The sequence below is a fragment of the Corythoichthys intestinalis genome, chromosome 19 (genome assembly GCF_030265065.1).
Source record: "Corythoichthys intestinalis isolate RoL2023-P3 chromosome 19, ASM3026506v1, whole genome shotgun sequence".
Lineage (NCBI taxonomy): Eukaryota > Metazoa > Chordata > Actinopteri > Syngnathiformes > Syngnathidae > Corythoichthys > Corythoichthys intestinalis.
Genome location: NC_080413.1, coordinates 33,307,138 through 33,323,952, shown reverse-complemented (window position 1 = coordinate 33,323,952; position 16,815 = coordinate 33,307,138). Strand labels below are relative to the sequence as shown.

At 38.0% G+C, this 16,815-nt stretch overlaps 1 protein-coding gene across 1 annotated transcript in view; it reads left to right on the top strand.

Moving 5' to 3' along the window:
• The first annotated feature begins 7,373 nt into the window (after positions 1-7,373).
• pnocb (prepronociceptin b) overlaps positions 7,374-16,815 on the top strand; it is an 83,798-nt gene continuing 74,356 nt past the window's right edge. Inside the window, exon 1 of the mRNA XM_057822143.1 lies at positions 7,374-7,520. The gene's annotated coding sequence lies outside the window, so the exon portion shown is untranslated. The remainder of the gene's footprint in view (positions 7,521-16,815) is intronic.

Below are 16,815 nucleotides of genomic sequence, written 5' to 3'. Positions count from 1 at the left end.
AAGGATGTGACTGTAGAAGCGAGGGAGAACAAGGCCTTGGAGTGGCCAGCCGGCAGGAAAAGGAGCAGAGTTGAGGAGGGCAGAAAGGAGACGGCGAGGAACAGGGACTTGTACGAGTCGAAGTGACCAGGAAACGCAAGGCATAGAAAAAGGCTATGTGACTGTTGAAAGATGAGGCTCACATCCTGGTAACAGGACTATCTCATAGGCATTTTATATTTATGTTTATTTAGATTTCATACTTGCACGTCACTTTTGAGATTTTAACTTATCCTGCACTGTAAAGGGATGCTCCACAATTTCATTGTATAACTGTATAATGATAATGAAGGGCTATTCTATTCTATAATAAGTTGTGATTGTATATATAATTTATTAATAATCTATTTACATATTATACTGTATATAATTGATTCTGCATGTTTTCCTCAAGTATTAAATTTCTGACGTTAACTTGAGTGAGTTATTAGCTGTTGAAAACTTACAGTAAATGAAAAATAAAATTAAGTTGCTATTTTGGTCAAAAACCTATATGATATGTTAAATATTGCTATTCATCCTGAAAATATAGGTGATTATATTATCTGCATTTGGTGATTTTTGTGCATCTAGTGTAAAAGCTGAGAATTTTATAGCTATTTTAAGTTTTGTTATAGTTATATAAAAAATAATTAATCGGTACTTTATAAGGAAATGACTTTGAATTTTTTGATGCCGCTGCTCATGGAGACTCATATATGGCTAAGGTAGGTGCCTGTTTTGTTTTTTGGTCAGTAGCAACTTTGGTTTTGAAAATATTTGAATTTGAAGTTTTTGAAAATAGGCCCCCTATGGATCGACCCCGTTTCCCGTGTCCTGTCAAGTATTATGAAGTCTATGCTGTTTTCATAGGGAGGGCTGACCGCATTATAAGGCACAGTAGTAGTATTAGTAGTTGTAGTATAATCTCTTAAAAAAAAAAAAATGTGGATGTTAATTCACCAAAATGTTTTATTAAAAAAAATAACCTCTTAAGTTTAGACAGCTTGAGATTTATTTATTTTTCATCTTATTTAAAATCAGACCAAGAGGCATTTCCATGTGCCTTTAAACCTAGCAATCCTGCATCCACAATGTTTTTCTTGAAATGTTCCATGCCGTTGCTTTTTATGTCCTTACCCTTATGAAGAGAAATTGCCTTCGCTCTTGACTTTTTGACCATTCTCTAGACTTTACTATGCTGCAAAGACAGTATTAGCTGTCTGGTCGGAAAAGAGTATCTCTTTCCTTTTAAATCTGCTAAATGTTGCTTGTTATTGCTCTGTTTACATCAACAGGCGTTTTCAACATCTGATTGAAACTGCTGTTCTGAAGAGTAGTCCTCTTTAAGGAGGTGAATAATTTGTTGGTATACTTTAACAATAAAGGCAAAAAAATCACTGTTGTGTCCAAAGTTATGAAATGAAGAAGTGTCCTAAAAAGTTTTGCACGTCACGCCAAATCAAAATGAGCAACATTGAGGAAGAAAAGAGACCTCCATGAAGTTGCCCTGTTCGATGAAAAAAAATATGTCATTCGTTTGTGCTGCAGTGGTATGAAAAAGTATCTGAATCTTTTGGAATTTCTCACATTTCTGCATAAAATCACCATCAGATGTGATCTGATCTTTGTCAAAATCACACAGTTGAAATAAATGTGTCTGCTTTAACTAAAACCACCCAAACTTTTATAGGTTTTCATATTTTAATAAAGATAGTATGCAAACAATGACAGAAGGGGAAAAATAAGTAAGTGAACCATCACATTTAATCATAGGCGGAGTTTGACTTTTGGGGCAGGAGGGGCACAATGTTGATGACCCCAAAACGCAGTGTCAGCAATAAAATTACAAGAATATTTATAATAATTTGACAATGAGCGTTTTTTGTTTCCCATCATTCTTGAGGGGAATTCTAAATCAGACTGCTTAGGCAATACTTATCGCAAAGATCGTCATCCATTGAATATGGTAGGCCCACCAGTGTCGTGTCAATGTAGTCACCCCAGTCAAAAATTGTATCCCCTGGGCGGAGCCATATGGAGGTAGATATGTGTCTTATTATTCAACCCCAAAAAATGTCGCTTCAATTAAAAAAAAAAAGTGTTTGAATGCAAAAATAAATTTAAAACTCAATGTGTTTGAATGCAAAAATAAATCTGAAAAAAAAAAAAAAAATGCATGTGAAAGCTATTTTTCTTAGATTTTTTTTTTATTATTTGTTTTTGGGCCACATTTTGGCTCGGACATTTTTGTTTTTATTATTCAGTCAAAAAATAAGTTGCTTAAAAAAAATACAGATTTTAAAAAAGAAAATCACTTCAATCAAAAAAAGAAAAATTTTAATCATAGAAAAAGTTTTTGAATGCGAAAAAACATTTGAGATTGACAAATTTGCATTTGAACACTTAATTTTTTATTGAAAAAGTTTTCTTTGATTGAAGCAATCAACCCTAAACCCTAACCCTAACCCTGTTTAGGACATTTGTATCTAAATCACTCAATCCCCCCAAAAAGTTGCTTCAAAAAAAAAAAAACAAAAACAAAAAAAAAAAAAAAACATATATATATATATATATATATATATATATATATATATATATATATATATTCGGTTAAAGGAAAAAAGGCATTAAAAAAAAAAAAAAAAATTCCCCCCAATTTTTTTTTTTAATTATATGCAAAGCAAATGACCGACTAAGGTGCTCTAAAAATAATTTTGACCCATTATAAAAATATATATTTTTGTTCATTTCATTCATTTTTGTTGCAGTTTTATTGCTTTTCAACTTTTATATATAGGAAAATCAGTTACATGCAATGATACTTTTCGGACACCAGGGGGGGCCTGGCCCCCCTGGCGCCCCATAAAATCCGCTTATGCATTTAATATTTTGTGGCCCACCCTTTGGCAGAAATAACTTTAACGCTTCATGTAGCTGCAGATCAGTCTGGCACATTGATCAAGACTAATCTTGGTCCATTCTTCTCTACAAAAACACTAATCTTGGTCCATTCTTCTTTACAAAAACTGCTGTAGTTCAGTCAGATTCCTGGGATGTCTGGCATGAATCACTGTCTTTTCCACAGCATCTCAATATTCAAGTCTAGCCTTTGACTTTGCCACTCCAGAATGTGTATTTTGTTCTGCTGAAACCATTCTGAAATTGATTTACTTCTGTGTTTTCGATCATTGTCTTGCTGCAGCATCCATCCTCTTTTTGGCTTCAACTGTCTGACAGATGGCCTCAAGTTTTCCTGCAAAACATCCTGATAAACTTAAGAATTTATTCTTCCATTAATGATTGCAAGTTGTCCAGGCCCTAATGTAGCAAAACAACCCCATACCATGATGCTCCCTCCACCATGCTTCACGGTGGGGATGAGGTGTTGATGTTGGTGAGCATTTCCATTTTTCCTCCACACATGATATTGTGTATTACTCCCAAAATATTCAACTTTGGTTTCATCAGTCCACAAAATATTTTGCCAAAACCTCTCTGGGGTGTCCAAGTGCCTTTTTGCGAACATGAAATGAGCAACAATGTTTTTTTTTAGACAGCAGTGGCTTCCTCCGTGGAGTCATCCCATGAACCATGGCCATAGTTTTACATGTAGTTGATGTGTGCACAAAGATATTGGACTGTGCCAGTGATTTCTTGGTTTATTTTTTGCCTGTCTGAGTATTATGCGCTGAACTGTTATGCAAATCAACAATCCTTTATTGCAGGTCTTCAGACAGCTCCTTTGAAGCACATCAGACAATGCTTCTCATAAAGACATTTCTTACCAGGTGTGTGTTTTATAATGGGCATGGCAGCTTCAAACCACTCATCATTGATTGGGCACGCACCTGACTTAAAATGTTTGGGTAAAATTGGTTTCAATTACTCTTTAAATCTCCTTAGGCAGAGGGTTCACTTATTATTTTTTCCCCCTTCTGTCATTGTTTGATGCTATCCTCATTAAAATATGAAAACCTATAAATGTTTGGGTGGTTTTGGTTAAAGCAGGCTTTTTTTTTCATCTGTGTGATTTTGACAAAGATCAGGTAACATTCGATGGTGATTTTATGCAGAAAAGTGTTAAATTCCAAAAGGTTCAGATATTTTCTCATACAACTGTACGTTTGTGCTCGTTTGTCCTGAAAAATTTTTTGTTTGTGCTGCTTTCGTTTTTGAGATATTAATAATTATTCTATAGGTCCATCTGAGGTCAATCAGCCCCCTATTTTGACTAACAATGGCTAAAAATGGTGTCAATTGTTTGTGGTGGTTTGCGCTGTAAAATTTTTTGTTCGTGCTGCTATCATTTGTAGTTATTGAGATGTTAATGTCTAGTGAGGATGTCACACAGTCAACCAATTATTGCAAAATGACCCGAAATGGTGCCAATCTTTTATACTACCTTTGTGCTGTAATTTTTTTTGTTTTTGATGCTATGGTTTTATAGATGTTAAGATATATACGAATCGTACCAACTCTCTCAATAACAGAGGGGTGTCCCAACAACTAATGCAAACGTAGCACAAACTAAAGGCACCCCTTTCGGTCCATTTTGCAGTAAATGGGGTGCTTAAGATATCAATTTCGAGTGATGATGTGACTCGCATTTGCGTCTGATGGGGGGCCAACTTCACAAAGGTGGAAAAGAGCACATTTCTTATGATGTAGCTCATGTTAAAGTCAGAAGCGATTGCTTCAAGCCTGTAAGGGAAGCTGAGCTTCCCTCAAAATGTAAAAAAAATAAGTGATCAAATGTATACTGTTGTGTATTCATGTCATTGACTAAATATGAGCTGCAAGGTGCTCAACTATTGTTCAGAATTAGCTTCATATCACCGGTTACAATGTGGCTTACTTTTCGTTCATTTGTGCAGCTTCACAGTCCTTTAACCAGCGTGAAGGCTCTGCGTCTCTTGAGTTGAGAGGACATTGTTCCACTACAGCGAAACAAGACGAATCATTGGCTAAAGAGTGGGTTTATCCTGGCCATTGGACACTTTGAATCTCTAAAGCCTGAGTTATGCTTCTGCAATGCGGTGACGGCGTAGCGACGATGTAGACCTTACAATAAGCATTCGATAGTTCTGCAGCAAGGGTACGCGTTGTTCTGTAATTCACCGCCAAGCCACCAGAGGGGTGTTGCCTTGTGTGTGTGCGGTTTTGGGGGACTCTTGTTGAATTCCTTGAGTTTTCTTCCAGTTAGACAACAAAGGCAACGGACATGGAATGCTTGAATGTGGATCTTCAGCTCATCAACATTGAACAACAAATGTTGATCATCCAAATGTTGAGGCGCAGGCGACGCACAAGACTGTTGCGGAGGTGGTCTGTACGACTGTTGATGCCGCAGAGACTGGCAGTCACATTATGAATTCTAGCATCGGGTGGAAGCCAGGAAGCTGCGTTGTGCAACGTTTTGTCCGATTTCTTTGCCGTGTCCGACAACCAACCAGTGGGAAGCCATAGTAGATTTCTGGCGGCTATGAAACTTCCCAAACGGCGATGGAAGCCTTGATGGTGAACACGTTATCATAAAAGCACCGAGGCACTTTCAATCAGTGATGATGTATCAAGTGTGAGAACTGTCTGTTGTTGAAAATTAAACATCAAAACAACTCTTTTGACACCAAACCTGTGCTTTATTCTTCACATACAGTGGGGAGAACAAGTATTTGATACACTGCCAATGGGTTTTCCCATTGACTGTGTATCAAATACCCACTGTACTTGAAGTGTAAAATGTAAATAAGTGACAGACGCACAGCAAACATATGCAGTTTTTGGACAGCTGGGTCATCGCTTCGTGTGGCCATTCGCTTCCAAACACAAGACGGTACACAAGAAAGCAAGTTTGCTGAAGACATGTCAACAAAGCACATGGATTACTGGAACCATGTCCTATGGTCTGATGAGACGGGCAGGCTTTCTTGTGTACTGTCTTCAGAAGAGGCTTCCTCCTGGGGTGACAGCCAAGCACACCAATTTGATGTAGAGTGCAGCGTATGGTCTGAGCACTAACAGGCTGACCCCCCACCTCTTCAATCTCTGCAGCAATGCTGACAGCACTCCTGTTACGAGTCACATGACATTTTGGAGGGAAAATGACAAGCAGTACTCAATTTGGACATTTAGGGATGTACATTTTTTCAAAGGGGTGTACTCACTTTTGTTGCCAGGGGTTTAGATAGTAATGGCTAGTTATTTTGAGGGGAAAATAAATTAACTCCATTACATAAGCTGCACACTGACTGCTTTCCATTGTGTCAAAGTGTCATTTTGTCAGTGTTGTCCCATGAAAAGATATACTTAAATATCTGCAGAAATGCGAGGGGTGTACTCACTTTTGTGATACACTGTAACTCAGCCTTCAGCAATGTTATTCAAAGAATCAGCATATTATACGTATATTGCTAGGAGATGAGTTTTCATTTTTTTTCTTAAAGATAGAGATGAAGTACGCCATTTTAAGTGTTTCGTAAAGTTCATTCCAGATCTGTGGTCCTCTGCACACAATGCTAAAGCTTGTACACTTTAGACTTCTTTTTTTCCCAGTGATCAGATTTTTTCTTCTGGTAGTATATATGTGCTGAGGAGTGCACTTGCTTTGTTAAAAACGACTAGCGAAAAATCCAGCTTATTTCTGGTGTTTTTTTTCTATTGTAGCTGCTTGTATTGGAGACTTGACGTCCGGCACGCTAGTTACTTTCCCTACCGAGCCGCTGAGCCCCTCCACCATCACCAAGCACTCACAGGCAGACACACTTTGAGCTTCCCCTCACTGAAAGACCAGTATCTGTAACTGGTTACAGTATGTACCAGAGGTAACTAATATAATATGATTCAAAATAGCTTCCTTTGAAAGTTCTCCTGGCAGTGCACTTGGTTTTCTAAATGTCCTTCATGCGTCACCTGCCATCTCCAAACCCGCATTGGCTGCATATGCTATTCCTGTTAATTGCTCTCTATTACCTACCATTCATAAAACATAAATGTCATACAGTTTGTTGTGTACCATTACCGTTTAAAGTTGACTCCCATGTCTTGCCCAAGTTCTTTATAGTTGACACATCTCAGTTGTAATGAGGTGACTCTGTGGCGGCATTGTTTTCCTCAAGCAAAGTTTTGGGTTTTATGAACACCTTCGACGCCAAGCATCTGGGTGATGCATATTTTTAGAGTTCCATTAGGTGCTCAATGAAGACGAAACCGATGGCGTAGGCACTGCTTGCTACGTCAGCACGGGCCATGCGGGGTGTGTGTGTGCCCGGTTCATACGTAACAGATTGGGGGAATCACCCCACTCTCACTATGATTATGTTTGAGTGGGAGGAGGTTGGGTGCTGAGACAGGAGGGAAGGGGTGTGCCTTTATAAGAAGCCTCAGAGGAGGTATGTGTTCAGTTGTTGAAACCCTTAGCCTAAGGATACAAGCTGAGATCACAAACTCTCTCGTAGCCACAGAAGAAGTACTCTGAGAATATCTCTACATCACACATAAAGGTAGGGACATGTTTTTTCTCCCCCTCTTTTGTCAGACTTTCTATATGTGTGGAGCCACTAATGTCACGATTGTGCAGAGAGAAAATGCACTTTGAGATAAGGGGAAAAAAACTTGGTGTCTCTTGGGTGTAATTGTCATGGATAATCAATCCCAGAGGGATATTATTGACAACGAGTTATCACCTTGAATATTTTCTCCCGCACTTGTGTTTTTGCTTTGTGCTCCACTGTTGACTGTGAAACGTTTTGATTTTGGATTTTGTCCTCAGAGATGATTCTGTAAATAACAATCTGCACCTGAGGGCATATCTTTACTAAGGAGCGTTGTTTTTCCCATCCGTCTCCCTGTTGCTCCGGTGGTACCATCTTCACCATTAGCAGTACCCGCATCACAACTGATTACTACTTAATTAACAAGATCGTCCCACGCTGTGCTGAGACGGCACTTAGCAGCATTTTGTAATGGACTGAGGCGTACTTGACTTAAATCCAACTTCAGAAAAAGCACTTTAAAGAAAATGATGCATAAATTAGAATTTAAAAAAAATACAGTCTTTATGCAAAAAGGATGGACATTGGCCACTTAAACCACATTGAATGAATTAATTAAAAAAAAATCTCTTCATTTAAGATTTACACAGATTTATTTCGGTTATAGGTGAGACTGACTCAATTGTGCCTCTGTTGGTTACAGCCAAATTGTGTGCTCCATATTGCTTCATTGCTTTAACATCAGATCAATCAATTCAACAGAGTCAATTCTTAATGATAAATACATTCACACACTGTATTTAATACTTCATTCCAAATATAGAATATGTACAAAAAGGAAGGACAAAATGGCTAATCATGGTCATATAAAAATAAACTTTTAAAAACATGTCCTTTGTAATTATTTGTGTATTATAAGATTGCAGGAAGTCACGTCTTCAGTTGTAAACCCACCAAGAATTCATTCAAAATGTAACATAAGGATTCATTTAGAATTACTACAGTAATCCCTCGCTATATCGTGCTTCAAACTTCACGCCCTCAGTCAATTTCTGAATTTTTTTTTTTTTAATTAAAAAAATAAATAAATACAGTATTTTATTTAATAATGGTAAGAAATATGCATGCAAATAATTTTCTTTCATATATATCTAATTTATATTATAATTATTACGGTACATTTGCTGTGCTTGAAAACCATTAATTGAAATGATTTTTAATTTTTTAAAATTATACTATAGACTTCTTAAGAATGTATTGATGGGACACCGGGCCGAGTTATAGGGGGCCTATCTCTGTCAAAGCTGACCGAGTGGAAACACAGACAGAGCTTTTTCCGTTGAAAATTCTTGTGAATAAATGCTCAAATCCCTGAATTCTTTATAGATATGGACGTACAACAGTCTCAATTCTTGGTTAAAAGCAAAAAAACGGGCAGTTAGCATACGTAAATATTGCTTACTATGGGGCTAGTCAGTAAGGAAATTAGCGGCCGCCATGTGTAAACAAAGAGCTTTTTCAGTTGAAAATTATTGTGAATAAATGCCTAAATCACTGAATTCTTTATAGGTATGGACATAAAACAGTCTCGATTCTTGGTTAAAAGAAAAAAAAACAAAAAAAAAAATGGCAGTTAGCATTTACTTTACGTGAAGATGTCGAATGTGCTGCTAGTCTTTAAGTAACTGTGGCGCCGCCTTACCACCACAAAGAGCTTTTTACGTTGAAATTCTTATGAATAAATGCTTAAATCCCTGAATTCTTTATAGATATGGACGCAAAACAGTCTTCTTGATTAAAAGTAAAAGAAACCGTCGAAGTAGCATTTATTTTACGTAAATATGGCAAATGTGCTTCTAGTCTTTAAGCAACTGTGGCGCCGCCTTATCACCACAAAAAGCTTTTTACGTTGAAATTCTCATGAATAAATGCTTAAATCCCTGAATTCTTTAAAGATATGGACGAAAAAAAGTCTCGATTCTTGGTTAAAAGCAAAAAAAAAAAAAAAAAAAAAAAAAGGGGAGTTAGTATTTATTTTACCTAAATATTGCGAAGTATAACGCTAATGCTGTAGCGGCTAATTTCTCCCATTGGTTTTTTCACGTTTCAAAATGCATGTATCGTACGAAAAATTTAATAATTACCCTTGAATCCTCGAACAAATAACTCCTGAGACAATCCTTCCTGTTCCTATTCGGTATAGCTTTCGTACTTTTTCCAACCTAAATCCGGCGTTGGGTCGCTGCATGTGTTTGAGAAGACGACTGCGAATAACTGAAGCGGAGTGTGGGATGGCCCCCAACGAAAAGGCGTGCAGCAGTCTCTGGGGAATCTGTCCCGTTAATATAATTATGAAGTCTATGAGTATACTTTGGGGAAAATAAGGGAAAAAACATGTTTTATCTTATCTTTCCATTGCTGTTAAATCTGAATAAATACATTGAACACACCCAAAAAATGGAATGTAAGTTAATTTTCCGACTAAAAGGCGCACCTCACTATAAGACGCCACCCACCAAATTTGACATGAATACGAATACGAATACGTTCATAGATATGCCACACTGGACTAAAAGCCGCAGCTGCCCTCACTGTGTTATGAGATATTAACAGCAAAATTAACCTGTAACACTATATTTGACAGATGCGTCATAAGATTGTCATAAATTCAAATGAACCACCGTCAACATTTGAACCAATTGGCTGCAAAGCTTCATAGTTTCAAGGAGCTTCATTTGGCCGTCACTGCTCCCTTGGGGGAGACAGTCAACCTCTGCTGCCACCTGCTGTCAACAATGTTGTCATTCAACATGCCTCCTAACATGCATCGCCGAGTTACATATGCAAATAACAATCAAAATTCATGTTCTTCAGTTACTGTTCCAGTTGTTTCATTAATTGCTAGGTATTTGCTAACACTTTATTTGACATTGGCGCCATAAGACTGTTATGAGACCATCATCATTATGACATGACACAGCCATTAGCATTAATGAATGCTTACGACCAAGCCCATTGACAGGGTGGGGCAACCGGGTATGTTGTCCAGGGGCTCAGGACCATAGGGGCCCCTGAATGACCCTTGATTTATTTTACTTTACATTCACATATTTGTTTTTTATTTAAATCATTGTCTGATTAAATATTATGTTCTACTCGATATATACTTAAAAACTTTAAAATTTGAAATGTTTCAAATATACATTTTTTTCCTTTTTTGCACAACACCCCCACCCCCTACCCACTCTGTCTTAGCAGAGAATGGTTTGACCCTGCTCTGGCCCACTAAAGGCTACACCATGCACGTGCCCTGAGGCGGGAAATTTAAATCTGTCATTGTTATAAACTCTAAACATGGCGAGTCGTCATAAATCCGGTGCGCAGAAAAGAAATGAAAAAAGAAAAAGAGATATAGATCATAGAGGTGAATGAATAAGAAATTTTTCAAAGGGGTAAAGAAGCCAGACATTTAGGGCTAGAGTTAGCTGTGGATGGTGATGTTGGTAAGTGAACAACAGCTGCTAACACTGAACGTTTACATTCGCGATCACCGTGACCAAAGCCCGATTCGAGTCTGTCATCGGCTGCTTGTAGCCTATTGGGCTGCGGTATGAGAAGACATGCTGCTCACACCGAGGAGAGAGACAGTGATGGGAGATCAGAGATATATTTTAGTCTGTTGGGAGCAGGAAGGCTGAACAGACTCGGGTACGGCGGCTGGATTTATCTTGGGTGTACAACCCACTGTGGAGTATAGCAAACGCTAATACGAATCCATAACACAGGATGTTTAAGTTAAACTGTTTTGTTGCTCAGCAGGCAGGCATAGCACTCTCAGTTGTAATGTATTGTAGCCTAAATAGGACAATAGATGGAAATTGTTTGTTTATAATGTGTCACATTACATTACGGTCTGTTAAATCTAACTCTCATCTCAAATTAAATTATTTGAATATTTACACTGTCGTTGCTTGCAAAGCGTTAAAAGTACTGCGTATGTTGTCGTGACAAGCCGGTTGCAGGGGTGTGGTGTAGGGGGACAATAATGGTCTCTTGTCCCCGGGACCCTTCAAGTCTGTTGACAGCCCTGCTTACGACAGATGTCATTTTGTGTCATCGGACAAATTACCTCACTTTTGAATGGATGCAAAGATCAGAGATGAACATAAATGGAGTTAGTGACATGATTCATAATGTCCTTAATTCAATTCAATTCAAATTCAATTTTATTTGTATACCTCTATAAAAAAGTGGTACCTATTAACCCATAAAAATCAACAAAAAGGACATACTGGCCTATAAACCGCAGGATTGAAAATTAGAGGTTTATAGTCGGAAAATTACGGTAAATATGCTCCGTCTCTACTTCGAGGAATTTTATTTTCTTTCACTGTATTCTAATATTGCTCAATTTTTTGCCAACATTCCTTCAGTAAGTACATTTACAATTAAAAAAAAAAACTTAAAGAGGTGCATGCAATATGCCGCACGCAGGGATTAATGAAGAAATTCCAATTATGATAATAGAAAATGACACTTGGAAGAAATTCTCCAGTATGCATCATTCAAAAGCCGTATTTGCTCTTTTGACTGGTAGTGAAATATTGCATGTAATATTTTACGACGTAAGACAAATGACTCTTAAAAGAAATATGCAGATAGCTCCTTCCAACATATAGGAAAGAGGTTTAAGAAGGGAATCAGTCAAATACTGTTATTATGCTAAGCGCATGGCAATGATGGTTTTAATGATAATGGTAATGAATGTGCATAATCTTTGGCCATTATCAGTGAAGACGTTCGTCGCGCAGACGAGGGAGAAAATGGGCGCTTAATGTGCCATTCACAGATAAATGACTCTGTAGCGTGGAATTGTTTCATGAGGGATGAAGTCTGTTTACAGGACTTACTTTATAGGAAGTAGTCTTTTAAACATATGCAAGATATATCTGCTTTAGAGTTGTCGAGCTTGGACTGTGAAAAGAACAAAACTCAGGCTTCTTTATTAGAAAGAAGGAACATTTGATTCAAAGGAACAACATCAGAATCATCATTAATGGCCAAGTGTGTTGGAAAACACATGGAATTAGTCTCCAGTATTCTGTAAATGCTAATATGCAACTTAATTAAATATGACAAGTGGACCAAATTCAATTTTTATTTAAATGTTGTGAACACAAGTTTTTAATAAGTAGTCATTTGGGGCTGGAAAACATGCCTAAATTGATGTATTTCAGTTAAGTCAAATTATGAAAAAAAAAAAAAAAATCATTGGACATTCTTTCAGACATGAGCAGATCTGCGTCAGCTATTTCGCGCTTTTCTGACACCAAAACATTCCCGCACAGTTCCACGGTGAACCGCCTCGTCAACCAGAGCTCTCTTCAGCACCTTCACTTATGTTACTTACTTCTAATTGATTTGGTAAGTAAATATTTTACTCTTTAGGCAACGCGACAGTTTATAAAAGAGTAAAATATTATAGTGACTAGGGTTGTTCCGATCATGTTTTTTGCTCCCGATCCGATCGTTTTAGTTTGAGTATCTGCCAATCCCGATATTTCCCGATCCGATTGCTTTTTTTTTTGCTCCCGATTCAATTCCAATCATTCCTGATAATTTTTCCCAATCATATACATTTTGGCAACGCATTAAGAAAAAAATGAATAAAACTCGGACGAATATATACATCCAACATACAATACATAACTACTGTATTTGTTTATTATGACAAAAAATCCTCAAGATGGCATTTACATTATTAACATTCTTTCTGTGAGAGGGATCCACGGATAGAAAGACTTGTAATTCTTGAAGGATACACGTGAATTTGTATGTTGTGACTAAATATTGCCATCTAGTGTATTTCTTGAGCTATCAGTAAATGATACTGTAGCCATTTAACTTCTGCCCAAATGCATGATGGGAAGTGCAACCATGAATGTGCGTCGTGGTACCAATTGATATATCTTCTCTGCGTTGGGAAATAACATAGGGTGTTAAGAAAAAGATCAACTACTACCTTTCTTCCCCACATTGCTTCCCACGATTATTCTAATCGTTGGGAGAGGGATTGTAAGGCTTTAGCCATTTAAAAAAAACTCGTTTTACGCTGACTTTTAGCTCTATATAATGTATGGGTAAAACGGCGCCATTATAGATTGAAAGTGACAATGTGTGAGTGGGTCGTGCAGCGCATGCGTTAATTGCGTTAAATATTGTAATCAGAAAACGATTTAATAAAAAAATAAATAAATAAATAAAAATAAAAAAAGGCATGTCCGACATTTTTTTGCCGATTCCGATACTTTGAAAATGACGTGATCGGACCCGATCGATCGGCGATCGGGACATCTCTAATAGTGACTGTTATTTAGCTGTTCAGCCACATTGGATAATGGGCAGGGGTGAAAGTGGCTAAAATTTCTGGCCAGAACTCCTTGACAAAAAGGTCGCCACAGAGCCAGATTTCTTTTTTCTTCTTCTTTTTTTTCAATGGGTGGGGGGCTCAAATCTCCTAAAACCACAGAAATGCAAATAAACAAAACAAAAAAGACAGGTTTTAAACATGTCTCAGGCTACACTTACTGTAACAAGGCATACATTAGGAACTGATTTTCATTCAAAATTGTATTTTAAAGTAAAGCTAAAAACAACCTGCACCAACCTCCACAGCTACAGCAGATATCTGAGTTTGACGAGTCGTGTAAATGTGCGCATGCTAACCACCCTCCCTGGCCTGGACTCCAGTTACAGTGTATCACAAAAGTGAGTACACCCCTCGCATTTCTGCAGATATTTAAGTATATCTTTTCAAGGGACAACACTGACAAAATGACACTTTGACACAATGAAAAGGACTCCGTGTGCAGCTTATATAATAAAAATATTGTATTTCTATTATAAATATTGTATTTTCCCTTATAATGTAAGTCATTTGTACTTATTTTGTTCATGTATGTTACTTTATTGTTACTTTAAAGTACAATTTTGAATGAAAATCTGTCAGAATTTTGGGATCAAAGCACCGTTTCGCCCCGTTCATGTGCTGAATCTCTTACCGGACTGTTCATGCCCACTTTCACCCCTGATGATGGGTAGTTGTGGCAACCACAGCTGAGTGTAGTGATTGCTGTCGTTATTTAATGTGTGTTTTGTTCATTAAAGTGTGTTTATTTCTTCGGGTTATGCAGTGTATGGGGCACAAGAACAGCAAGTGCTAAAAACAAAAGCCAGTCTCTGTCATTCTTCTCCACAATATTTACTTCCGCAATCGATGTGAAGTATGTGAAGGTATTGAAGAGACCTCTGGTTATACAAAAGAGGGTTTTACTACTGATTGCTCCTTTCACACCAAGCATTCACAAAACATTCAGCGGTGTGTCAAGAGCCAATGTCTCTTGTGTCTTAAAGCAGTAATGTGAAGTAAGGTTGGCCAACCATGTTTTTGAATAATATCAATGGCTAAACAGTTATAAGCATATTTTTGTTATTTTTTTTAACGCAACCCTTCTAGATTCTTTGTTTAACCCATAGCAACGCCCTTGACAACGAAAATGTTTTTTTTTCCGGCAATCTTCGGAAATCTTCGGAAATTACGTCACACCGGGAAGTGCGAGGGAAGTCCGCCATGGAACAGTATTGTTTGTTGCATTGCTTCTCGGTAAGATGCCACGGCGGTGTGTCGCGATGTTTTGTTCTCACTCAAACGAAAAGTTGTATGAGTGGCCAAAGGATAGCAGGGCACGTAAATGGACATCTTTCGTTCGCACGAAGTGATTGAATTTCACGCCATCATCGAGTAGTGTTCTCTGCTGCAAACACTTCGAAGATGCCTGCTTCCTTAACCGGCCTGCTGATGATCAAGGATTTGCCAAAATGTAAGTGTGATCGTAGTTGTTGTTGCGTTCGCTAGGTTAAGCGTGTTTAAATTGTGCGTCATCTACGATCTTGTCCGAAAGGGTTAATCCACTGTCAATCGGGAAAGGGGTGTTGATGTGCATATAAGCGGGTCGGCGTCGCGGTAATTCACGGTCACATTGCCGTAAGAGACACACGCCGCCGGTGAGTTTGTGCACATTTATTTGTATTTGTATTATGTATTTCCACCTTCATGCTTCAAGCATTGCATTGCATTTGTACGGTTCGGCGTTTCTTTCACGGGGATCGCTTGATAGCCTTCTAGTTTTTGTTTTACTGTACGAGAGCCGCTGACAGATGACAGCTGACGAACAAGCATGTTGGTTTTAATGTCACGCAGTGAATCATGGGAAATGTAGTCTCGGGACAACACTGAAGTGGTGCTTTGTAATCTGTTCGCTTGTGTGAAAAAACTACATTTCCTCACGCCATTAGACGCCACTTCCTCCCGAGAGCCCCAAGCTATGTTGTACTGTTAGCTCCATGTGTTAATAAAGAAACAAAGTTGTCAGCACGTCGTGTGTTCGATACATTTGTAAACAAAAAGCTAATAACAAGACACTATGCACGATCCGTTTAAGAGACGCTGGAGTGGTAGGAGGTGAGGAGGAGATCAGCGAGACGCAAAACTTCGCGGTCGAATGTGGCGACAGTCCGCTATTATTTTGTTTTCTTATTGCCACAATAAAGTGGAGAAAGCCATCAACGACTCATCTCCTTCTTATTGCTTCTGGTTATTTTGAGTCCTTAAAACTTTTGGGACCATACAGTAAGTAGCTACTTTTTCCCTCATTTTGAATCATGTGGCTAATAGTGCAGTGCAGCTTATTTGTTAATTTATTTGGGTTAATAGGTAAGACTTTATTTGACAGCGGCGTCATAAGAATTTCATAAGACTGTCATAATTATGACATGACACTATCATGGGCATTACTGAATGCTTACGACAGATGTCATTAAGTGTCATCCGGCAAATTATGTCACTAACTCCATTTATGCCCAGTTCGGATCTTTTACATCCATTCAAAACGAGATAATTTGCCGGATGACACAATATGACATCTGTTATAAGCATTCATCAATACTCATAACAGAGTCTTATGGCGCCATTGTCAAATAAAGTGTTACCAAATATCTTAACTAGCAATTAATCAAAAAAACTGGAACAGTAACTGAAGAAATTATTAGCACAGAATATGAATTTTGGTTGTTATTTACATCTGTAGCGCCAAAATACATGCTAGGAGGCATGTTTGATGACAACAGTGTTGACAGCAGGGGGCAGCACAGGTTGACTGTCTCCCCCAAGGAAGCAGTGATGGCCAAGTGAAGCTTCTTGAAGTAATAAAGCTTTGCAGCCAATTGGTTCAAAGCTTCATGGTGG